We start from the raw sequence: 25,569 nt of genomic DNA, 5'->3' as shown, positions 1-25,569 counted from the left end.
ATATTTAAAAAATATTAATTTCTAAAAGTGTTCAAAGTAGCCCCATTTTTGTCTTGAAGGACACATATTTTTCGCCATTCAAGCAACTTCTTTATTTATCGATGGATTTGCCTCAAAGTTTGCACATTGGTTACGTACGTATACAACTTAGATACATGCAAAAATGATCGAAATCTATCCATTATTCTTAGAGCTACAAATCCTCAATGTTGTAGAATGTGAAAATAATGTCAAAAGAAGCCCCATTTGACGGTATTTGTAAGTTTAGACTTAAAATGTACTAAACAGCTCAGTAAGTTTGAAGCATTTATCGAAAATCTTTACAGTTATTTTCCATTTAAACCTGAAGTTCTGAATTCATAAAACATGATCGAAAACAACCAAAAAGTAATCTCTGAAGCAGATGAAGTTGTGCTCAGACTAAAAATATATCAGCGTGATAATTTTACAAACTAAGGAGTTGCAGCTATTCGCCCATAGGATGTGTACTCGTTATAGTTTGCTTAAAATGCTTAAAATGTTGCATGCAAGCTTGAGATTATCCAACTGGGGTTAGCTAACTCTTTTGGATATAATGTTATCGATTTTATTTGTAATACAGATTGCTATAACACTTTTTTAATAGATAATTCGTTTGTCAGTCATTTGTCAGAGACATTTATCCAAATTGTATTGAAAAACAGTATTCGTGCACTTGTATCGTTCGCTCGTACCTACTTTATGTATTTTTCAGCGTGACATAAGCAACGGATTCGCTGCTTATTCCAGTACTTCAACGATCTTTCTTATTAGAATTGTATACAACATCCCCATCTGACGTTGCTCCAAATTCAACTCGCAAGCAAAACTAGCGAAAAATTATTCCAAAATGTTGATTTTCAAGCCATCTTGCACGCAATATCCAATTGAATTTTTTCTGGAACATATCGTTCTCCACTCCAACTGGATTTTCCCATTTTCCCTTTGTACCCTTGATTTGCATTTTCTTTTGACAGATTTTTCTTGCTTCTGTATGGGTATTTCCAACTTGTAAACGATAACACTGCCTATCGTCGTCTGGCTGTGGTTTGTTGCTCTTCTGCTTCGCACGATAAGCCTCGCAGTCGCTTTTCCTCCTGTTCTTCGTTGTGTATGTTTTGCGCCCATTCGTCCAGAGAGGGTGGCATTTTCCTCAAGTAGAAAATTGTAAACAGGTTCGAATGGCGGTGCCTCTGTGATGAGGTGTGTTTGTTGGTGTGTACCGAATTGATGGAGGCTCGACAGCTCTGCTGATTTTCCGGATCTATAGGCAAAAAAAGTGTCAGTTTCAGTGATTTAAATGTGAATTTGTGTACATCGATAACTCGGTTGTTCTGGCCTTTTTTGCAGTGAGTGAAAAATGAAGTGAATGCATGGGGTTTTCCTTCGTTTGGCTGTGGAAATAAATTTGTGAATGTAGTCTTGATTTGTGTGGAAAGTGGAGAATCGATCTGTGGTTTTGTGAAGGATGGTAGCACAGGAGCTACGCGTATTTGAGTTCATAGATTAATGAAAGTTAGTATTTTTGGAGGTATCAAGGTACAAATTACAACAAAATTCAATTCGGGAGGTCATCTTGCATATATTAAGGTGCGTATGATATGATGAATTTTATTTCAAAGTTTTTGTTTTGATATTTTTGTTCAATGCACGACATTCAAAGAACGACGAATAAGAAAATACAAATTGACGACAACCCCTCAAGTAACATCAATATTTCCTCGCTACTTTGTATAACACTGTGATTTCATTGCATCTTTTTGATTCATATTTTGCTTGGAAAATGAAGTCTGTAACTTGAGTGAACCCTTTCTGGGATTAATAAAGTATGGTTCTTTTTAAATTGAGATACATTTTTGCTCTGTTATTCTTTTTGCTCTTCTTTCTAAAGAACGTACCATAAGGACAGAACCTGTTTCTCAGCTTAGTACCGTAATCCGGGGTAACATTGATCATTTTTTTATATTTCTCAAAATTTTCATTTAGAAAAGCTTATGTTGTAGGGGTATGCGAAATACCGAATGATTCCGTCAAATACGCTTCGAAACGAAATTCCGCGGAATTCCACGGAACTCGCACAGGCGAAATTTGTATTTTGCTATTTCGTTTCGTTTCGCCTAATTATTAAAATATTTCCACGGAAAATTGAAAACAAACGGAATAAAACGGAATTTCGCGAAATTCGAGTTAAATTTCGAACAAAAAAAAGCAAAGCGTTCGCTTCTACTCCTAGCAGCTACAGTCAAAAATGGGTCCGTATCATGGATCAAATCGACGCATATCATGGATCAGAACACTATAACAGCAAATTATCTGCAAGGCAAACGAATGGTGTGCTAGTGAAAGCATACGGCGTTTTTTTAGGAATCGTCTTATCTTAGAGATTCATAACTGTGGTATGGGTTTCAAACTTCACAAATATGAATCAACGCTTTTAGGCATATGTATGACATTTTTTTTCCTACGAATGGAACAAATGTGTTTAAGCATGTTATTGTTGATTGCGATGCTGTATAGATTTATGGTTCACGTAGATAAAATGGGTTCTGCATAATTGCTACTCTATTTGATGAGATATTTAATCCAACTTTGATCCATATCTGTGTGCTATCCATAACTGTGGGATGACTGTAGTATTGACTGGTCCGCAGAATATGATAAACTGAACTGCCGTTGTACAGTTTCCAAAAACGCCCATTTACGGAGCGTGAGTCCCTGATGTTCTGAATTTGCTCAGGTGGTGCAGATTATTGATGCGCGCATTAGTTCTCTCTCTTGCTTTACCGCTATGACGTCACTTTCAACTCTGCATAAGAACAGCAGGAGAATAGAAGATATAACTAACAGCACGCATCCGCGATTTCGTTGTTGTGTCATAAAACTCTACATGTAGCAGCGAAATCGCAGCGATTGTTTGTCGCTGTCGCAGTAAAAATTGCGTTGATTTGGGTGATCCAAAGCCACACCTCAAATCTTCAAGAGCACACTTCTAAAGAACCAGACTCCATTCAAGCTGAAAACTCTATCGATTGGATACTCGATGGCCAATCGATCAAGTGTTCAGTTTGAACCGCTGTCGGATTCGTTAGATTTGTGCTCTTGAAATTCTGAGGTATGCGTTCGATTTATATCCGCCTTAAACAAGGAAGATGCATACATTATTTTATATCAAAAAAAGAATCTAAGTAAATTCACGCTGTACCACACCACCAACTCCTCTCTCCTCTTATAACGTGACATAATTTCCTCACGACCCTTAATTAAAAAAAAATGTGAATATTGATAACATATTATTACAAGTATTGGAATTTGGCCGCAAGGCAAAGGTCTTAACCTTTTCGTAAAACCTTTTAGTAAAAATCAGTTATAAATTTGATTCATGCATTGCATGCACCATCAAAATTGGTTCCAGATTTAGATTCAAGTTTGGTGGGGTACCTAGGGTATTTCACAATAGAAAAGCGCATTTTTTTTTTGATTTTCGCACATCTTAATTTTCCTCAGCCGAGCGGTTAGAGTCCGCGGCTACAAAGCAAATTAATCTTGATTGATTTTATAGGTACCGTAATTTCGGGTGAAATTGATCATTTTACACGGTTTTTCTAGTCTGTTTTCTATAATGTTAACAATGCCAAACAACTAAATGCAGGAAAACAAGTACGAAGGTGAGCCTCATCGATTCCTGTACCGACATTTTCTAACAAATGTCATATTAGTGTTAACAAATATCTCTAAAATAAAAAATCAGGGGATCTCATTTCGGGGTGAAATTGATCACTTGTCAATGCCATTATTGTTAGTTTTCAAAACAACTCTACATGATAAATTTGAGCTCCCTGAATCCGAATATGCTTGTCAAAATCTGAACAATGCAATATTTATATAAATAACGATTAATTAAATTTCAAGAATTACGCGGAAAACGCCTAAATGTATGCAATTTTCTAAGGAAATCAATGATATCTTACAAAAAATCAATTATTTCAACCATATGAGCTAATTGGTACGAGTTTTGGTGGTGAAATCTGGTTTGCGGATATATCTCAAGCATCCTCACAAACTTACATTGATATTTGTGCTCCATTACGCATAAATAAAATCGTGTGATACGATGATCAATTTCACCCTTCTGATCAATTACACCCGATTTTACGGTATCTGTTGATGGATTTTTTTCAATTTAATTTAATTCAATACTCCAGCAAATACTAAAGCAAATATTCCAGTGATTCCTCTGTTTTACTTATTTTTCTTCTTCTTTCTGGCGTTATGTTAACTGCTTTTCGACCCACTTCTTAGTTGTAACATTTAAATTAAACCCACTCATTGCCTTGTGTGAATGTCAGATATTTTTTTTTTTTTTTTTTTTTAATAAAGACATTTTACAGTGTCAGATATTTTACATACAAAGGTATCGACCGTGATGATTTTATTTTGAAATTGTTTATCGGCATATCGGTCTATTTTGCTCGAAGTAAGAGTGAGCATGGAGAAGAAAGCAATGAATACTAGATGGATAGGTACCGTAAGGGAACGGCGAGAGAAATTGGATTAGATGTTGAAGAGGGCATATCATATGAAACAGTATTACTTGAAACGTCACTTCCTTGTGGCTAACGTCCCCTATGGGAACGGCTTGGGTGTGTTTTGAGAATGACACTACCAAGAAGAATGACGTTTCAAGTAATACTGTTTCATATGGTATGCCCTCTTCAACATCTAATCCAATTTCTCTCGCCGTTCCCTTACGGTACCTATCCATCTAGTATTCATTGCTTTCTTCTCCATGCTCCCTCTTACTTCGAGCAAAATAGACCGATATGCCGATAAACAATTTCAAAATAAAAAAGTGTCAGATATGTTGAAATGAAACCTCATAAAGTTATTAAGAAGATTTCAAACAAACAGGAAAGGGTCTTACGGAAACATGTAAGGATTCCGCTGAGCAACGCTAAGGTTTCCATATGGTAAAGGATTTAAAAAGACGATGTTTATGCCTATTGCCAAATTTCCAGCTTTTGACAAGAAAAAAAAACAATTCAAACGTGTACTCCGCGAAACAAATTCAAAAATTTCGTTTCGTTTCGAAAAATTCCGTGAGATATTTGATTTCGTATCGAGTTACACGAAACATTTTTAAATTTCGTTTCGTTTCGTCATTATCAGCGCAAGATATTCCGCGTATCGTTTCGTTTCGTATCGACATGGAAAAAATCCATATCGCATACCCTTATTATGTTGGAAGTTTTATATTTTTAAAACAAGTTGTGACACCCATTTCTCGTGTCATACTGTATTTTATTTTCTGCAAGGTTGGAGCATGTTTGAAAAATTTTTTTAAGTGATTTTTTTTTATTTAGCTGATATGGGGTAACATTGAGCATCCATCATGGGGTAACAACGTCCGGTTATATTGAAAATTTCATTACATACTAGAATAATGGTCCCTGAAACCGAATATGAAGTCAAACTCTTACAAGTCATTTACTTTTTGAGTTATTTCAAAATTGAAAAACACCTTGAATTGTAGAAAACGCCTAAATGTATGCAATTCCATTAGGAAATTCTTTATAGTAATTTGTGAATGATGCTCAAGGTGAAGATGAATCGAAGCCAAAGTTTAAATTTTCAAGAGCACGGATCGGGAGAACCAAACACCCGTTTGAGCTGAAAACCTAATCGATTGGTCATCACCAGCTTGTGACCAATCGATTAGGTTTTCAGCTTAAACGGATGTTTGGTTCTCCAGATCCGTGCTCTTGAAAATTTGAACTTTGGCTTCGATTCATCTTCATCTTAAGGTGAAGATGAATCGAAGCCAAGGTTCAAATTTTCATGAGCACGGATCTGGAGAACCAAACATTCGTTTGTGCTGAAACCCTAAAAACGTCACGTCAAACCCGCAAAACACCGTGGATAAACTCGTCAAATTGATGAGTTTCCTCGCATAAAACACTTTTTTTCTGAGTTCGTTTGTACATTTTGTTACGTCTCGTACACTCGTACAAAGTAAGTCGAATCAATTCGTAGCAGCTGTCAAATCAACATTTGTTATCATAAGTTAAGTCGCAAAAGATAACAGGTTAGTTCGGGAGAATATTTATACACTCGCATTGTATGATATAAATCATCACATAATATATGCACGCATATCGCCTCCACTTTTGTACGTACAAGGCCTTTTCGCGACATCTTATAAGTGAAATTAAGCCTCCAGGTGATTTCGTTATGCGTACATTTTGGTTGTCTGGGGAGAGGAGACAGCTGGCTTAGATTGCCAGCTTCCAAAAGTAAAGGAAACCTGTCACCAACTGTCACTGGAAAACCAACACACTATCCAAAGCAGGCTAGAAAACATGCCAACTGTCAGTAAGCTGTCTCCTCTCTCTCTCTCTCTCTCTCTCTCTCTCTCTCTCTCTCTCTCTCTCTCTCTCTCTCTCTCTCTCTCTCTCTCTCTCTCTCTCTCTCTCTCTCTCTCTCTCTCTCTCTCTCTCTCTCTCTCTCTCTCTCTCTCTCTCTCTCTCTCTCTCTCTCTCTCTCTCTCTCTCTCTCTCTCTCTCTCTCTCTCTCTCTCTCTCTCTCTCTCTCTCTCTCTCTCTCTCTCTCTCTCTCTCTCTCTCTCTCTCTCTCTCTCTCTCTCTCTCTCTCTCTCTCTCTCTCTCTCTCTCTCTCTCTCTCTCTCTCTCTCTCTCTCTCTCTCTCTCTCTCTCTCTCTCTCTCTCTCTCTCTCTCTCTCTCTCTCTCTCTCTCTCTCTCTCTCTCTCTCTCTCTCTCTCTCTCTCTCTCTCTCTCTCTCTCTCTCTCTCTCTCTCTCTCTCTCTCTCTCTCTCTCTCTCTCTCTCTCTCTCTCTCTCTCTCTCTCTCTCTCTCTCTCTCTCTCTCTCTCTCTCTCTCTCTCTCTCTCTCTCTCTCTCTCTCTCTCTCTCTCTCTCTCTCTCTCTCTCTCTCTCTCTCTCTCTCTCTCTCTCTCTCTCTCTCTCTCTCTCTCTCTCTCTCTCTCTCTCTCTCTCTCTCTCTCTCTCTCTCTCTCTCTCTCTCTCTCTCTCTCTCTCTCTCTCTCTCTCTCTCTCTCTCTCTCTCTCTCTCTCTCTCCTCTCTCTCTCTCTCTCTCTCTCTCTCTCTCTCTCTCTCTCTCTCTTATTTGGCAATTTAAAGGTTTTTTTTCCAGTTATTCCGAATACTTTTCCAAATCGTTTCCTTCACTCAAACTCGTCGGAACAGTTGACCAATGCAACAGTGAAATAGTCATGTAAGTGAATCAGGCCGTTCTTAAGGAATTTCGTGACGTACAAAAACCATTCCATTTTCATTTATATAGAAGTTTATCAAAAACACAAAAATGTACAAACTCTAGAACAAGCTTTACCAAATAAGAACTTTTTTTGGTAAAACACTTGGTCTTTTTGTATAAGACTCCTATTTAACCTTTTTAGTCTCCATCTGGGGGAAGGGGTTGATGTCTGCTAAAAAATCAAGATTCCAGCAAATTTAGGATGGCAACAAAATCTTCCACAGATTGCTTAGTTTTGCTGGACCTCTTCCCCTACCCCTTGAAACAGGAGCTAATCAATTGCTGTTTGCTATGACTCGATATCAAGTTTGAGAGATAGAATATAATGTCCAAAATATGACAAGGTCGACAGTCTTATCAAAAATAAAATAAACTCGATCATGTCTCTTGCCGTTGCCCAAACATTCTTGAGTTCATTCCCAAGTGCATCCCTTATATAAAAGAACTGAACATATATGGGATCTTCCATTAATCATTTAAGCGATTATGGGAGGAGGCAGGGGAATTTGAGATATCGTAAGTGCCATACAAATTATTTATTATTTTCATACAATTTTTTCATATGTCTATCAAATTTACATAGAAAATTCTTTTATGCCGCGTTATATGAGAAAAATGAGAGGTCTCTGCAACTCTATCGAGTACGTATTCAACTAATCACAAATTCCAGTTGTTGCTAGGACGTGGCCAGAGCAACTCTCGATTGTTGAAGGATGAGCCAATCTTGTCCAACAGACCATGCTAAATTTGAAAACTCCAATTGATTAGTGCTTAAGAAGGAGTCAAACCTTATTGAATCGTATATGACTTGACACCTACCATGTATCGTAGATGCTCAATATTAATATTATAATGTCGAAAATTCAACTCTGAGGCTATTAAAAAGCATTTCAATTGCTTCAAAACAATTTTTTAGTTTATATTCTAAACTTTTTGAAAATTTGAAAAAATCAATTTTTGTGTGTTGATAAAAACGGAACAATTTGTTGACGAAATCGGAACGTGACAAAATCGGAGCGTGACAAAATCGGAACGTGATAAAAACGGAACATACCTGTATTATATTTGTACTTATATATGGAAGTACCATAAATAAGCTATTATATTTGTACTTATATATGGAAGTACCATAAATAAGCTCGCAATTTCTAAAAATAGTGATAGGATCTAAGAAATTAAATCTATATAAATAAAAATGGAATGATGTTTGTATGTCACGAAATGGCTTGAGAACGGGCTAACGGATTTTGAAAATTCTTCCATAGTTATGTTCCTAAAGTGTTCCGACGTGTTTGTGTATATAAAAAGCAAAGGATATTTAACGGGAAAGTTGAAAAAACAGGAGTGAACGGAACTTCCATTTTGCACGGGGTGTTCCATGGCGTTTTTCAACAGCCTACTTGATGGCAAGACGAAGTTTGCCGGGACCACTAGTTTAAAATAAATGATCTTTCTGTGGCGAAATCTAGCCTTTTTTCAAATTCTCATGTAAACGGCAGATATTATACAGTTGAGTGTCTCGTTTGAGCTTTAGTTCTTTAGGCATATTTTGAATTTTATCGACGTTTCCTATGTAATGATTAAATGTGTAGCGCATTTCGGTAATTAAATGTGATTTTTTAATGCATTTAGCATTCTGATATGTTCCCCTTAGAGGGAGATAGAATTTTGTTTTACTTTTTAATATACAAGGTTGGTGTCTTGACAAAAGTTATAGAAAATGCTGTTTTGAACAACTTTGCCGAAGTTCATGATTGCATTATTTTTAGAATAAAATATATTTTTTTTTTGAAAAAATAACCCATCATCAATTTTTTTTTTTCGACATAACTTTTGCTTTTTGGGTTTTAAAGTTTTAGAATGTTTTAGGAAGTTTTAGATATCGTAAAAATACACAACTTGCAGAATAGGGAAAGGGGTGGTAAAATGAACACCTTTAGGATATTATCTAGTTTCTAAAGAAAAACGAGGAATTTGTATAGTTCTATCGCACAACATCAAAAATAGGAATCCTATCTATAGCAGCGACATGAATTCAGACTTAAATAGCTAAATTTTCAAATATTTATTTCGGTAGCAAGAAACGACGCTAATGTCCATTTACCTGCACTATGTGGGTAAAATGAACAACTGTTAATGGTTAAATATACATCTTGCAAAAAACGTGAGCAAAACAAATATTTTTGAAAATTTTCATTGCATATCCGAAAATATATCCATTAAGGATTGTGACCCATTCAAAAAGAAATTTAAAAATATCAGAATTGACATCATATCACCTCACTGAAAAACCTCGAGACGCCCGAGCTAAAAGTTACGTCAGTGCTAATTTTCAAACGTTGTTTTCTAAAATCTTAGTTTTCGTTGATACTTTCGCTTCAACTGTTCTCCGCATCAACCCGAACACTCCGATTTATGCTCTAAGTCGTCCGTGCACGATAAAAATCCAATCAAATTTGTTTTTTTTTTCTCGGTAAAAGGCATGGTGATTCATTTTGCCAAATCTATGACATTTGGTTGAAAGACATTTAGTCGAATGACTTTTTAACAACAATCTATTATGTGATTAACAAAATTTTGTTATTCCATTTGATGAACGCTCTCCCAACATATTGATCAACCTCTTGCGTTTTTGACGTTTCATGCTACTTTTTCGTTCAGGCATGTTCTGCGATTCGAGATAAGCTGATCATAAATGGAAGCAAGCCAACTTTTGTTGCCTCAGTCAACTCGTCTTTGCTTACATACAAAGAAGTCACAATAAGCCAATTGGCCATAAGTAAAGTTACCGATACCTAATATTCACTTCGTTTTAAAGGTATCCTTAAAGCACATTTCTCCTACTGTTTTAGTTCTGATGTCCGCATTCAAAAATCTTAACCACGTGCGTAAGCTGTATGACCCGGAATTCGAAGAGAGATCCCGAGCACAAACATTGTTTCACATCTTTGAGTAGCAAAATAACTTGTTGAGCAGTTTTTCAAAGAATTATGATATTTTGAAAGAATAATAAATTAGCTAGAACTAAATATTTCAGTCATTGTACAAAAAAGACTTCTTCTGAAAAGTTCATTTGAAAAATCCTAGATTTTGGTATAACTTCAAATCACAAATAAAGGGATGTATAAAATGAATAAGAGTGCATAAATATCCCGTTTTTTCATTCAACAACAGTTGATGATTCTGATTATATAAAAGAATATGTTATCTTAGCGGGATTTGGGGCAAGTGTGTCACCTTAAGCAAATTGTTCTCTAACTTTGTCTAAAGCTTAAAAAACCCGCCAATTCAGCCTCACGATGTTAGTTTCACATCTTTTCATAAGCATTGTCCCATGTAAAAAGAAAATAATTTCAAAAAGTATTAGTTTTGGAGCTCCTCAAATATCATCTAAAATACCCTGATTTTCAACACTATGGGGCAAGTGTGCCACCCTTATGGGGCAAGACGGCCATCGAATGAACATTCATGTAATTCTACTTGTAATGAAATTTTCATTATTCCTTGTTAATATTGCTAACAAAGCAGAGCCTAATTGACAATTTTAAAAATATTTTTAGATTTACCGTCATAAGGGGATGCTTTATAACAAGGTTCATCACATGTGGAACTCTCTACTAGTCAATTTGAATAACTAAAATCGGTTTTTTGTCTTCATTCAATGCGATATATGAATTACTTTTTCATTATGGAGGTTCTGTATAATAGTACACTAGATCAACACTAAATAAAAGTAAAATATTGATGAAAATAAGTAAAATAGTTCTTAAAACACCTAAAACCATGTTATTATCGAATATTTGGAGGAAAAAATCATTGTGGGAGCAAAAATGTTCGCTATTCCTTTTCTACACTTCAAAAACCACTACTGGTGCCTCATTTTGGTTCATTATCATGATTTTGTTGATGATGTTTTCATTTTTATGAATTCCACCCCAACCATTTTTGTTTACCAAATAGGTGGCACACTTGCCCCAAAAAGTATAGATTTCAACCAAAATGGATTTTGTATGTAAAACTAAATATTTTTTTCGTTCAAATGCCACAATTACTTACACATTTGTATAGCTTCACAATGTACAGTACGTTTGAAAAATTCGTTATTAATTTACCTCTCACCATGCTATTTAGAAACAACAAAATCTTATAAAAAATCACTGAAATTTTATGGTTTTCACAAAAGTCGATGTAAATACGTGAAAAATAGAGCAATTTGCGTCATATTTTGACCATTGTATCATGGACTATAAGGGAACATATTGTTAAGCTCAAATAAAAAATATAGTTTGTAGTTTTTACAAAAATCAGGGGTGGCACACTTGCCCCTATGGCACACTTGCCCCAAATTCCGCTACCAACTTTGCAAAACTTAGAAGAAAAAATAATCAATTTTACCAAATGATCTTTTAATAAACCACTTGAAAATAAGCTTTCAACCAAATTTCCGTTCAACTAAACGTTCTTATACCAAAATAAATGTACCAAAGCAATTCGACCAAATGTCCATTCGACCAAATGTACTTTCAACCAAATGTCATTCGACGAAATGCCCTAAAGCCCATTTTGCCACCACTTCCCGTAGCATTTCGCTAAGTCTTGAAACAAACAAGTTATTGCAGTTTATGAAGTATTTTGGCGTATTTGGCATACTTGTAACTTAAAAAGAGGCAAGAAGAAGCCGATCATTTTAAAAGCATATGAATGTATAAACTCTTGACTTTAAGATGATGTTAAAATGATCAACCTTAAGGAGAGGTACCTACCTATATTTCATCATATTGCATGTAGTTAAGTTGAACAATGCTTTAATAATTCTATCAATTATTCACCATGAAAGGGCTAAACCTTAAGGTGAAGATGCATCGAAGCCAAACCTCGAATTTTCAAGGACACAAATCTAGAGAACCTGAAAGCCGATCGCGCTGAAAATTTAATCGATTGGTCACCACCAGCGAGTGACCAGTGAGTAAAGTTTTCAGCACAAATGGTTGTCTGGTTCTCTAGATTTGTACTCTTGAAAATTCGAGGTTTGGCTTCGATGCTTCTTCACCTTAAATACTGTACAATAATGCATAATCCATTGAGTAATACCGCTAAAACGGGGTAACATTGATCGGAATGACCCTTCTTGTAAAAAGTATGACGAAGAACTACAAGTACTTTCCACTGAATCAAACATAGCAGTCAAAAACAGTCGCCCTAAAGCTAAAGACAAAATCGAAGAGAAATCGATCATTGCAGTTACGCCGTTATGATACTGAACGCAAGAAATATACTTTACCAACCATCAGCTATGTCCTTTTTGGGTGTTTCGTGTTGTCCGTTGCCTAATGTTAGTGATCGTTCAATCTGTGCGGCCTTTGTGCTGAAGACGGTGTAAATTGTCAATCTAACATGCTTTGACACCTCTGTAACTCGATGTTCCCTAACTCGAAACCTCTGTTTAAGTTTCCCATGTGAGTTTACCTCTCTTACTCGATATTTTCATAAATAGTTCCAAATGTCTTCCAGATGTTAATAAATCTCATGAATTTGAATATTATGATTAAATTGATAATAGAATGAAGGTTCACTGCCCATTTATAGGTAATAAAATTTTCAATTTTTGCAGACCGTTAAAAAAGTGTCACAAAGGTAAATGTGATAAAATTGTATTATTTTTTATGATTATATTACTATTTTGAATGTATTTTGTCAAAGTAATGAAAAGTTTAAAATTTCAAAAATATGTGTTCTGTATCTCGATACCTCCCTAACTCGATAGTCCCTTCAATATCGAGTTGGGGAGAATTTACTATACTTCGAAAATCGTTACTTTCGACGATTGTTGTGATAGTTTGGATGCTTTGAAGCTATACAATATCAAAACTTGTTTCAAAAACTTGGACCCGGCTACCTCTAAAAAAAAAATGGAAAAGAAATGACAAAATAATGATTGGACTCGGAAAAAATGCGACATTTTGTTTTGGGTGTAACTTTCTAACGCATGGGTAAAATTAATGAAATTTCGAGTAACTCTAACTAGGTTAGAAAGTTATGTTTATGTGTGCAAAATTTTATCGCAATCTGTCAAGTAGTTTCATTCGAAACAAGAAGTGTGTTTTTGCAGGAAAAAATCTTGGAAGATTAACTACAAAGGGTTTTTTGTAAGCCGCTCTAATATTAGAAATTTATGCGTGTGAAATGACAAACAAAAATCTTAAATTTTCCTTCCCTCAGATTCTTTATCTTAACAAGTCCAATGAAAAAGCTGTGAATTTGTCGTCTTTCACTTACATCTATGCCAGTATCCTGATTAAAAACTAATGAAGGAAAACACTGATTACTGTGTCAGCCATTTGAAATAGTAGTAAATGATCAAATGTTACTTCGGCCTTACGACCCTTTCGGCCTAACGGCATTCGGCCTAACGGCATGCGGCCTAACGGCATTCGGCCTAACGGCATGCGGCCTAACGGCATGCGGCCTAACGACCTGCGCCCGATCAAAGGAAGCGAAAAACAGAGATGAATGTGTTAGCCATTTGAAATACCAGTAAATTAGCAAATGTTATTTCGGCCTAATGGCCCTTCGGCCTAACGACATTCAGCCTAACGACCTGCACCCCTACCTATCATCTCCTATCTTGAGGGATAAGAATGCATACTTTGTAACATATGATATCTCTAGATCCTGATGCTTTGGAACACTGGTGTCTTCGGAAGAGCTATTCAGTAGCTCAAGGGCTGACATGCGGTGGTCATTCAGATATGGAATAACACCACCAGGCGTCGCTAGTATGCACGAAACTATTGTTTTGCAAATTGACCACCGCATTTCTGCTCTTTACGAGTTTATGCGTATTTGTGTCTTAAAACGGTTTAAAATCCATCGTGGCGATTACCAGTGCACTACTTGCAAGTGAAATCTAGCCGCACCCAAATTCCCAAAATAAGCTTTTTTTATGGCGTTCTTCATTTGAATTCGTCGAAACATCCATAGCTGCACATCTTCTTATTAGTAAACTTTGTCAACATTCCCAAGTCTCAAGAGCCAAAAATCAACACGTCTCGCGGCCTGTCGCCAGTACTGACAATGGAATTCGTTAAATCTATAAAGTTGGGCCAAACAAAAAACATTATTGCCCATATTCTGCCTTTCCACTTGAAATCAAACCTCACCACTCAGCATATATGATCGCACTTCGCACGCGCTGACCATTCCCCGAAAATTGCTAATTAATCGTCTGAAACGGCCAAACAGTCAACCCACAGAAGGTGGCTCATTTTACGATTGCGTGCACATTTTTGCAACCCCATCACGGGTTGATTAAATTACAATCAAAGTTGGGTTTGGGTTTCTGAAATATCGCTGCGTGATTTACTGCATTGATGTGCGGAACACATCTGCGGCGATGGCTTTTCCTAGAATGATGGGAGATGTCCCATCCAACTGCAGCATACTAATTAGATTAGTTTGGGGGACACAACTGTCAACTACCGTTTATGGTTGTTATTTTAGAGAATGTTGACATAAATCTACATGAGTGAATTGTGGATAATTCTTTTGACGTTTCATGGAACGTACGAGAAATCATAGCTCGCATTTAAACCTTAGACATCCAAACGAAATATCTAATCGTTGTTTAGGTCGATTTTTTGTAAGTCATGTTTATTGAATTGTACTAAAATAGATATACATGTCTCTAAAATTGAAAAAAAAGTTAATTTATTTCTGTAGGTGATGATTTACTTCTGAACTGAAATCATTCAAACCCGTTTGAACCCGAAGATGTGAAAAAATTCTACAAAACATATACAGATTGAAAATGATCAGTTTAGATAAATATACAGTATGGCGATTCAAATTATAAAAATGTTTGAAAATCCAATCTCTCATATGCTCCTTGCCATCCTTACCATAAAAATAGTGTTCCGTGAAATTTTCAGCTTTCTAGGTGGTGATTTAAAGGTGGCCCAAAGACAATGTAAGTTTATATGGAAATTACTAAAGAGAAATTTTGAGAAATGTTCCAAACACGGTAGTATTGTTATGTAAGAAGAAACTTATCACCCCATATTGAAAACTCATTCTTCAAACCTTGATGAAGGATGTTGCTGACGAAACAAATCCCTTTTGAGGTAATTTTGTTTGAGATTTTTGTACATGTTTGCAGGGCTATAATCCCATATTAGGCTAAATAATAGCAAACAAACTCATGAATATCTCTTCTGCTATTCGTCGGATTGAATTTCTCTCTTCAGCAAAATTTCTCTATAGTAATTTCCATATAAACCAACATTGTCTTTGGCCCTCCTTTAAATCACAACCTAGAAAGCTGAAAATTTCACAGCACACTATTTTTATGGTAAGGATGGTAAGGAACATATGGGAGATTGGATTATCCAACATGTTTAAATTTTGAACCGCCCTAATATACAGCCATTCCATGAAAAACCGATCTAGTGGGTCACCGAATTCCATGAAAATTTGCTATTTTGTTCCTTATCCGGAATGAGCTTTCATTCCATAAAAAAAGATTGGAAATCGGTTGAGCTGTTCAAAAGTAATGATTTAAAAAATAAAAATAAAAAAAACAATGCGCTGAGACCTACAGTGTGTGTCGATAAAAAATGACTGATTTTTTATTTTCAAAAAAATATATCTCAAAAACTAAAAAACATTCATCGCTGAAAATTTGAGCGTAAACTGAACTGAACTTTCAAGATAAAATGAGAACAGCAATAGACCCTTTGGTCCCGAGGCCTTCAAAACACGAAAAAACGAAAATTATTGTTTTTTACATGTAAAAAACAATTTTTTAGAAATTTTGTATTTTCCTGAAAATTCAAAATTTTTAGCTTTCATTTCGTCCAAAAAATTTATTGAAAATCGGTCGAACGGTTCAAAAGTTATAATTTTTTTTAAAAATAAAAATTAAGCAAAATCTCGATTTTTCTGCTCATCCTATTTCGGAAATGGTCACCCTAATCAAAAAATCCAAAAACACGTGTATCCTCATTTCGGATAAGGAACAAAATAGCAAATTTTCATGGAATTCGGTGACCCACTAGATCGGTTTTTCATGCAATGGCTGTATATTAAGACCAATGATCACCAATGTATTTTTTCTTGATGAACTACAAAACAGACTACGGTCCTGCTACCCATTGATAGTAAGGCAAGAACATTGCTTCACTATGAATGGAGAAAAGGTGATTTTTATGACACCCAGTAACCTTCGACCTGATAATGATTTTGAAATGTGTGCTTCGAGAGTCAGTAACGTTATGTTCTATCGCTTTAAAAATAGACAGCAAACGAAGGTCAACGCAATGAACACTTTGATGCGTAATTAATCCCAATTGGTCATAAATCATGTTGGTATGATTTTTGCTACGAGAGTAGTGGCTACTACAAGTGTCTGCGTATTCCATGAAGAATTGTCGTTAGATTTGTAGTCAGCCTCTTTATGGATTTTTGAATGTGAATGTTTGAATTGTAATTTGCGAACGTAGAAGAATTATTGTCGAGACTTTTAAGAATTAGAGTGAAGTGGGGCAAAGGTTTCTTTTTAAGATTTAGACGCTCAAAATGTCACGGTAGTTCTAATACTATTTAAGAGATTTTTACTCCAAAAACTAAAGAAATCGACCAAGATTTCCAAAATTTATGACTATTTGTTGAATTTGAAGTGAAAATTGTGGTGTTTGATCTAACTTTGCATGAAACAAAGTAAAAATAAAGATTCATATGATTCTTTATGCTAAGGATTGTTAAAGGGTGTACGAAATCAAATTGTGACACACACATATATTTGGCAAAATTCACACGTTCAACCAATCATCTTCAAACTTTCAGAGAGTAAAATAAAACATGTTATGATTATGAATATTTTCTCATGTTTGTTTTATTCAATTTCTACCTATTCCATTTCCAAATGCACGAACTTTTACTACACACTACTCATAAGGTCCTGTACAAAACTTAGATCAACTTTTTTTTTTGAGCGGCAGTCCTTTTTTTCTTCATATAATCCTCCGATTTCGCTTCCTCAGGATACTTCTGAAGTGCCTGTTTCATGGTAGCCCAGTACTCTTCAATTGGCGGCAGTTCCGGTACGTTCGGGGGGTTGCTTCGGTACGAAATTTATAACGGGGCAATGTGGTTTCGTCAAAATCTTGGTGTAGACTTGTAGAGCTTCCTTGCTCGTGTTTCACCTACCGTATTCTGCACGGGTAGAAATCAGAATCAAAAATCATGGTTATGCACCCGGATATCATGATTCCAGTGTGTTTTCATCTTATGAAAATACACCATGACTTGGACTCACGATATCATGAGTCAGATTGCCGTAATGCGACACCAGTTGCAGCTGAGTGCTCGAAATCATGCATCGAATGCTCGAAAATCATGATTCGCGCATCCGTTTCGGATCTATTTATATTTCTGTCAGTCAACCCGATAAAATGAAAACAAAAAAAAAGTTGCTAGAGCAAGATTCGAACCAAGAACCTTCTGATAGAGAACCACGTAATTTACCACTGTACCAATCTATCGTGATGAATGATGGGTGATCGAAGCGAATAACCTGAAGCAAAGTGCACCGCTTTGTGTTGTCGCTCTGGATGTTACGTTCATGAAGAATCATGATTATGACTCCAGAAACCTTGATTTGTCGTCCTGATATCACGGCCTAACCAATTTATGAATTTCATGACTTGTAAATCATGGTGTGGGAATCAGATTTTAATTCGTGTGGGATAAATGAAAAAGTCAATTCTTTCATATCAGAACTTATTGCTCCGCAAAAATCGGTGGATCACCTGTGTTATCATGGGAAAGAATTTAATCTGTTTTTATCAACAGGTTAGGTATTTGATTTGTTCGGCAATCGTCAGTAATATCTGAAAAAGAGTACCCTTGAATCCGTTTATCAGGAAAGAATAGTATAAACAGTTTTGAGGCAAAAAGAGTACATGTACTCATAAAAGAGTACGTCTGGTAACCCTAGCCGGAAGTCTGCTTTTACATACGTCTCATCATACATAACGAGGCAATGTGGGTGTGGAGCTTCTGTTCACGTGTTTTACCTACTGTATGCTGCCGTTCATCGCGATAAGGCGCCTTTTGGACTTTGGCATGATGAGAAAGATCCGGATTTTTGAGGTACGTGCGCCAAATTTCTTTGTGCCGCTGCTGTTCTTCCGACTCCATCTTCACAACGATTGCACATCTGCTAGTGAAACTTACACAGCGTAAACAAATACACATTGAACAAATTACACCCAAAATTTCAATAGAAAATTCCCAATGGGTAAAATGTTACAGCCATTTAAAATTGATGCACTTTGATTCCGTACACCCTTTATAGCGATAATGGAATTCGATCCCAGGTGCTCGACGTGAGAGACGTGCGTTCTAACTACTCCTGGTGTACTCCCCATTTAGGAATAATTTTGTAGACTCAATTTGTAGATTATGCGTTTGTCGAGCCCATGCAAAGCAAATCTCGATTTGTTTATTTTTGCATATACGTCGGATTGAAAAATTATGCTTGTTTGGTATTTTGGCAGAGATCCTTGGAGAATTTCGAATAAGATTTTCGATAAAATTCTTGGTGTGATTCTCGCGAGATACTTAGTGAATTCTTGACTACACAGCTAAAAATATGTTGTAAATTTAAGTTTATTTTCATGCACATATTTGGAGCGTCAAAATAAACGTAAAATTCAACGACCAATCCATTATTTTTCAATTGAATTCACTTTAAATTTACACGAACATGTAATATTCAACCATTTTCAGTTCAAAATTCAATGAATATTAATTTAAATTTACATGATACTGTGATAACACACGAATTTGATTTATTTTTACAGTAGACTTCGGTTTACATCACATTGAAAATTAAATATTTTTTTCTGTGTAGATCTTTGGAAAAATGTCATTCCATGATTCATCTATACTGAGACAGAGCCGGCCTCTCAGCTTGTGTTATTACTGGCATTTCCAAAGTTATTAACCATTCCAACAGCGCGTATCGTTAACGAATTTCTTCGTTGAAGTAAGCCAACTTCACTGTCGAGGATTAGGCCGAGTAGTATCGATCGTGACCAACAAACCAGTTCGGGTCGTCAGGGCACTATTGAAGATGGGATTCGGTGTCAAAGTTTATTCGTAATATGCTTATGGATCACAAGCTAGAACTAGTTTGAAATGCTCAATTTTGCATGCTCACTAGCGCCATCTAGCGGCAAAATCGCGAGCTAAACTGTTCGCTTTCCGGATGTCCTTGAACCCCTGAGCAACTTTGCCGAAGACCCGAACTTTCTATCTCTTATGGATCACAAGCTAGAACTAGTTCAAAATGCTCAATTTTGCATGCCCACTAGCGCCACCTAACGGCAAATCGCGAACTAAACTGTTCCCTTTCCGGATGTCCTTGAACTCCTGAACAACTTTGCTGAAGATCGCTTCTTTGCAATTCGTAAAGATCTCGAGATATAGCAATGTGAATCAACCTGTTTTGAGGTGATGCTAAACTTTTTGGGGGTGATTCATTATTCAGCTGAGTGTTGCAATACTTATTTTAGTGAGTCCGTATTTATGACGGGTAGTGTAAGATTTAAAAGATCCGAAAATAATATATAAAATTTACTCCTGGAATACTATTAGCATAGCATATTTAGCTTTTATTAGATCTCACCAATATCAGTGAGCTATTCCTTAGATCTTTCAACATAAAATTTAGCTATGGCTCAGAAGCTCCAGGAATAAAATTTTGATATTATCTTCAGATTTTTTATCTCTTATGTCAATCACATCAATATCTTGATTTAATGGTCAGAACTTTGCTTCTGCTCGGGTTGTGAGTTGTGTTTGATCCTTCGACCTTGATGAATGCTCCTGCGGGGGCCAGCGATGAGGGCAGGATCAAACATGTCGCGCATCGGTCGAGTAAAGTGAAAAAGTGCTGCGTTCGATTAGTTCTTTTTAATCTTTCGACCTTGACGCTTGCTCCTGGGCAGTGCGTCAAGAAAGCCCGAGCAGTCGTAAGTTGTTTTCCCTCTCGGGTCGCGCGCCTGTTTTCTCTGAGTGCTTTTATATAGCCGAGCAAACGAGTGAAGCTGAAAGTGGATTGTTGCTGCTCAAGGATGCCGGATCAATTGGTGAGCTCGTTTTATGCTACTATTTCTAATCTATAAAATATGTATGACTGCACCTTTAATCGTTACAACGGTGAGAAGTAAATATGATTTTTCAACAAACTATGAAAGGTTCGTCGCTGTGAGTGTCGACATAAACTCTGATTCATAAATTATTTATGTCTATTTTTTTTTTAAAACACCCTTTTCCTTTTACCTTTATTTTTGTAATTAAAAAAACTTTGAATGGTTCGACACTACGAGTGTAGACTTTCGAAAGGTTCTCTTTATTCAACAAACTTTGAAAGGTTCGTCACATCAAGTGTCGACATTATTTTTCTCTACATAGATATTGTTCAAATCAAATGAAAATATTATAAATGTTATTTTTATTACAAATGGATGTATTGTTACTTTAAAAGACACCAACACGTTAATGCTTCCAGTGGACGATTTGTCCTTTGAAGGAAGCACCACACTAGACAACGGACTAGCATGCAACGCCCAGTGGCACAGTCGAAAAACAGTCCTCACGGAAAGTTTACCGGCCTGAGGCGGGAATCGAACCCACACTCCCTAGCACGATGCGGCTAAATGCCTGATGACACTAACCGCACGGCTACGAAGCCCACAAATATTTACATATAAGCATGTATATATCTCACCAATAATTATTTATCATGGTCTAATCGCTTATCAAAGTGAATCCTGTGACCCAACGATCCTCCCCATTAACAAACATCCCTCCCAGTAACCTTTGTGGAGATGCAGAGGCAAACACGGTCTCCAAATAGCAAAGTTTACACACTAACATTCCTTCCCCCAATCTCACCTGACTGCAAGGACGTGGCCGGCGCCGTTGACCATGTATAAATAGAGGCACTGAATTATGCACACTGAAGAAGATTATGGCTAATCCCAGCCGATCTTCCAGTTGATTCTTTGTGCATTTTCACTGACTTCGGTCAATCACGGAATAGCAACCATTGATATGTGTGGTCAGTCTAAGCTAAAGAACTTTGCTTCTACTCGGGTTGTGAGATAGTGTTGAATTGAATTAAAAGCTATTAAAGAAGGAGATATTTGATCATTCTCGACTTAATACATATTGCCAAAAATACAAATTGTTCACCACCTTGAAATACAAAAGGTTATGACAATTATGAGTGTAAGAACTTTTTGGAGAACTGAGCTATTCGGGGAAACGGGGTTTTCGGGGAACTAGCATTCTGGGAACTGGTGTTGGGAGAACGACATTCGGGAAACCGCCATTCGAGGGAAAGTAGCAGAACCAGATAATGCAATCCCAAGCTACATGTCTCTATGATTCAATGAAAATCACATAAGAACCTTGAAGCTCATTTTTTTGTATTCCAAAAAGTAGCGTTTTTTAAAAATTTCCAAAAAAAATCGTTACACTTTTCAATTTTTCAAGTTCAAACGTATTTTGTTTAAATATTTCATTACTTTATTGAAATATTCACTGTTTAAACAGGTAATCCAATCAATTGCGTATCAGAAGTAAACACATAGTAGTTTTTTTTTCATTTTGGGTATTGTATGAATAATTATCTTATGAAGATCCGTATTATGGAAATCGATCAAAATTTGGCATAAATATGAGTAAAGAAACGCAAAAAGTTAAGCAGAAGCATGTATGGATCAAGTTTAACTCTGTTTGAGAAACTAACAATTACTTGGAAAATAGATGAGTAAGACAATAAACTCTGAAATATTTCTAAAAACTTTTTATTATTTGATTATTTTTATTTTTTTTACTGGTGTTGAAAATTATGTGCCAATTCTCCATTTCCTAAAATACTGAGCAATTCAAGCATTTTCCATAAAACGACGGGACATTCTGTAGAAGGGATGAAAACGGTACTGTCCCGTTAAATATGGTACGTATGGTCAGCCTAATAATTTCGTATGCATTTATTTCATTCTATGATTAAACCTATGTTATATAATATTTTTGTGAAAGATGAGATTTACATGGAAAATTATAGTTCAAGGAATATATTGAATACATTGAAAATACCCTGAGGGTGCTGAAGCCGTCATTTAATCTATTTATTGTACGGCAAATATTAAAAAACGTAATTCAAGGCGGCATACGATAGTATAGCCATGCAGAATCATAGACGATAAAAGCTTTTCCAGAAAGCTCACAAGATTGATTAGAGCGACAATGGAAGGTGTGCAAAAAAGTGTGATGATTTTAGGTGAATAATTGATAAATTCATTTGAATTCCGCCAGGTACTACGACAACTTGATTGGCTTTTGTCCTTTTTGTTCGATATTGCGCTAGAAGGTGTTGCACGGAGCGCCAGGTTTTGAAGGCCGCGGCCCGATTTTCAATAGATTCAGTCAATTTGCTTGCTTCGCGGATGATATGCACATTGTCGGTCGGATATTTGAAAATGTTACAGACCTGTTCATCCATATGGAATGGGAGACAACAATAGTTGAATTGGTGGTAAATGTGGTTGTGGGTGGAACTATGATTCAGGATGAGTTTCATCAGTTCAATCTTAGGTTCAAAAACGAATTCGACGTTAGTGAAAGGTATCTATAGATACATATAGGCCTGGTATTGAATGAACCCATAAATTTATGCTTACCACGATGAAGCGCTAGCCATTAGACCACCAAGCCGCTCAAACTGAGTTCTGAATCCTCATAGAATACTGCTTTTTCTTTGAAATTGTTCTTTCTCATATTTTTGAAGATGATTGGAGACGTAATTCACATTATGACATCGTATGGCATCAAACTAACGCATGTTATAAAGTGATAGAGTGATTGAACCACGTTTTCCAGATAATGTATTGCGTATTATAATCTATCTAGGGCGTCTGTACCAGTTATAGTGGCAATAGTAACGGGTTGAGGAATAAAAAATCGCCAAAAAATAACGGAAACTCGTTTTTTATATCTGAATACGTCATTCGAAAGCTTTTTTATTATATTTCACGTAAAAAATAATCTTAGAATGATGAAATCATTAAATCTATCAAAAAAGCATTTCCTCCATTACTGGAACACGTTCCAGTAATAGTGGTATTTGCTAACTTTTGTTCCTATAATAGTGGTTTACATTGATTTCCCATTGAGACTCACTATTATAGGAACGCCCCACTATAACTGGTGCAAAGGAGCAAAAAAGTTAAGGATTTTAATTGTTTTCTACTTTTTCCTTACTATTTCACAAGATTTTTTTTCACACTTTCATATCATTTTGACTATGTCCATGTTAGAAAAATACACATAAAAATAAAAATTGGCTATAACACGCTTGAAACGGCACTACCACTATTATTGGTACACACACTATGACTGGATCAGACACCCTATATATCCTAGAGACATAATCCAACATCAAAAAATAGAGCGTCTCGTTTTCAAACCACATTTAAAAGACTTTTGCCAACTTGTTCAACTTCTTAATCACCCACTTCACTACACTCTTTTATTCATCAATGAAGGTGCCGCCGCCTGCCGAGAGTCGGACGGATGTTAATTATTCATAGCCACACCTCGGGGATGCACTTCGGTAGTCATTGCCTGAGAATGCAATTTCTGACCGTCTCTAATGCACTCGTTCTCCGTTACAGTACGCGCCATGTGTTCCTTTAGGTCCACTGGAACGGAGCGCAACACCAGATCATCGGCGGAAAATGAATTCTCGAAAAGGGGTCATCACAGTTAGTTTGCGCATTCAGTTCGGGAGTCTAACTGTGGTAGACTGCAAGGTACGAAAGTGCCCCTCGTTTTCAGTAGCAACTTTGGGCCCTTAAACCCCAACTTGAGCACTGAGGTGCATAGATTACTTTCCCGAGTAACGAAAGACGATTAGATGAGGCAAGATGTGTCCATCCAACCATTTGTTTTAGTTTTCTAAGTATGTATTGCCTAATACATACAAGGAGAATAAAAGCTAAAGTTATTAACAAATCGGGTTGGAATGCAACCTAAGATAAAATGAGGATAGGGGGAGTCTCAGGTTCGAAAACCACCTGAGTTATTTATCCATCTTTACCACGTGCAATAAGTTAATTTACTTACTCCATAACCAATTAACTACATATCATACTACATTTTTATCATCGGGACTCATTGCACATGGCAGCACAAGCGATCGTTCCTGAGTGGGCGGTGTCGTCAGCTGGTGCTCCACTTTACGAGAGGTGTTAAATCATATCCCACTCTCATTTTCGAAATATGTAGGCCTCTTCCCAAGTGTCCGGTGAAACATAAACTGCTGCTGCTGCTGCTGCTGCTGGAAAGTGTTAATCTTCTCCGGGCACTTAACTACAAAAGGAACCGAAATCCCTCTCCTAAATCAAGGATGTGAGGAAAGATTTTGTGGCATTTTACAGTTGTTTATTTGTTATGCTGGCAGCAGCAGTACTTTACGACCTGACCACCGGTGGCGACGATGGGTGTATTTTGTTTTACTCTTTGGATGCGCCGATGCCTAAAACACCGACAACGACCAATCTTGCCAAATATTTACAACCGTCTGCTACTGTGTGCAGTTTGGTTTGCTTCGTGTTACATTGACACAGCACATTGGTTCGGAACGAAATATGTGCACTTTTTTGACTTTTGAACGTGTTTTTAGAAGAGCGGCGTCTTTTGAAGGTCGTCTTTGGATGGTATTCTATAAGCTTTACACACCGAAAAAATCTTAGAGGTTTACGTGCCATGTAAATTTAAGATTTTTTTGCTGTGCAGAATACCCTCCAACTCTTCAGAAAACACCCTTCTAAAACACGTTTAGATATCAAAAACTAAAAAAACGCATGTTATTCTTATTCCAAACCAGTGTGCACAGCGGCAAAACATGCTCAGAACACTCGGATAGAGATGACTTTGCTTTTGGGCAGCTCATGGCGTTGTCTGTGTTTTGGGTTTTTCTACCGCCCAAGAGAGGATGCAAGATGCATTTCACGCCAAAATCCCAACCACTTGTGCACGATATGGATGCTACTGCAGTGGTGATGCTTTAGGGCGAGCAGTTTCAAATGCAACAAAACGTTTGTCTTGTCGAAGGTTAATGTTTTGATTTCCCGAATGGTACCTGGTTGGTGTTTACTCTGGAAACTTGAAGTACATTTCGAAGCTGA

General features: G+C 36.6%; 1 protein-coding gene across 1 annotated transcript in view; it reads left to right on the top strand.

Annotated features, from left to right (window-relative positions):
- Window positions 1–1,047: 1,047 nt before the first annotated feature.
- Window positions 1,048–25,569, top strand: part of LOC5577287 — a 570,169-nt gene continuing 545,647 nt past the window's right edge. The window contains exon 1 of the mRNA XM_021843494.1: window positions 1,048–1,608. The gene's annotated coding sequence lies outside the window, so the exon portion shown is untranslated. The remainder of the gene's footprint in view (window positions 1,609–25,569) is intronic.

This window comes from Aedes aegypti, chromosome 2 (genome assembly GCF_002204515.2).
Source record: "Aedes aegypti strain LVP_AGWG chromosome 2, AaegL5.0 Primary Assembly, whole genome shotgun sequence".
Classification (NCBI taxonomy): domain Eukaryota; kingdom Metazoa; phylum Arthropoda; class Insecta; order Diptera; family Culicidae; genus Aedes; species Aedes aegypti.
The sequence above is the reverse complement of the archived record's forward strand: the minus strand, read 5'-3'. Positions and strand labels throughout refer to the sequence as shown.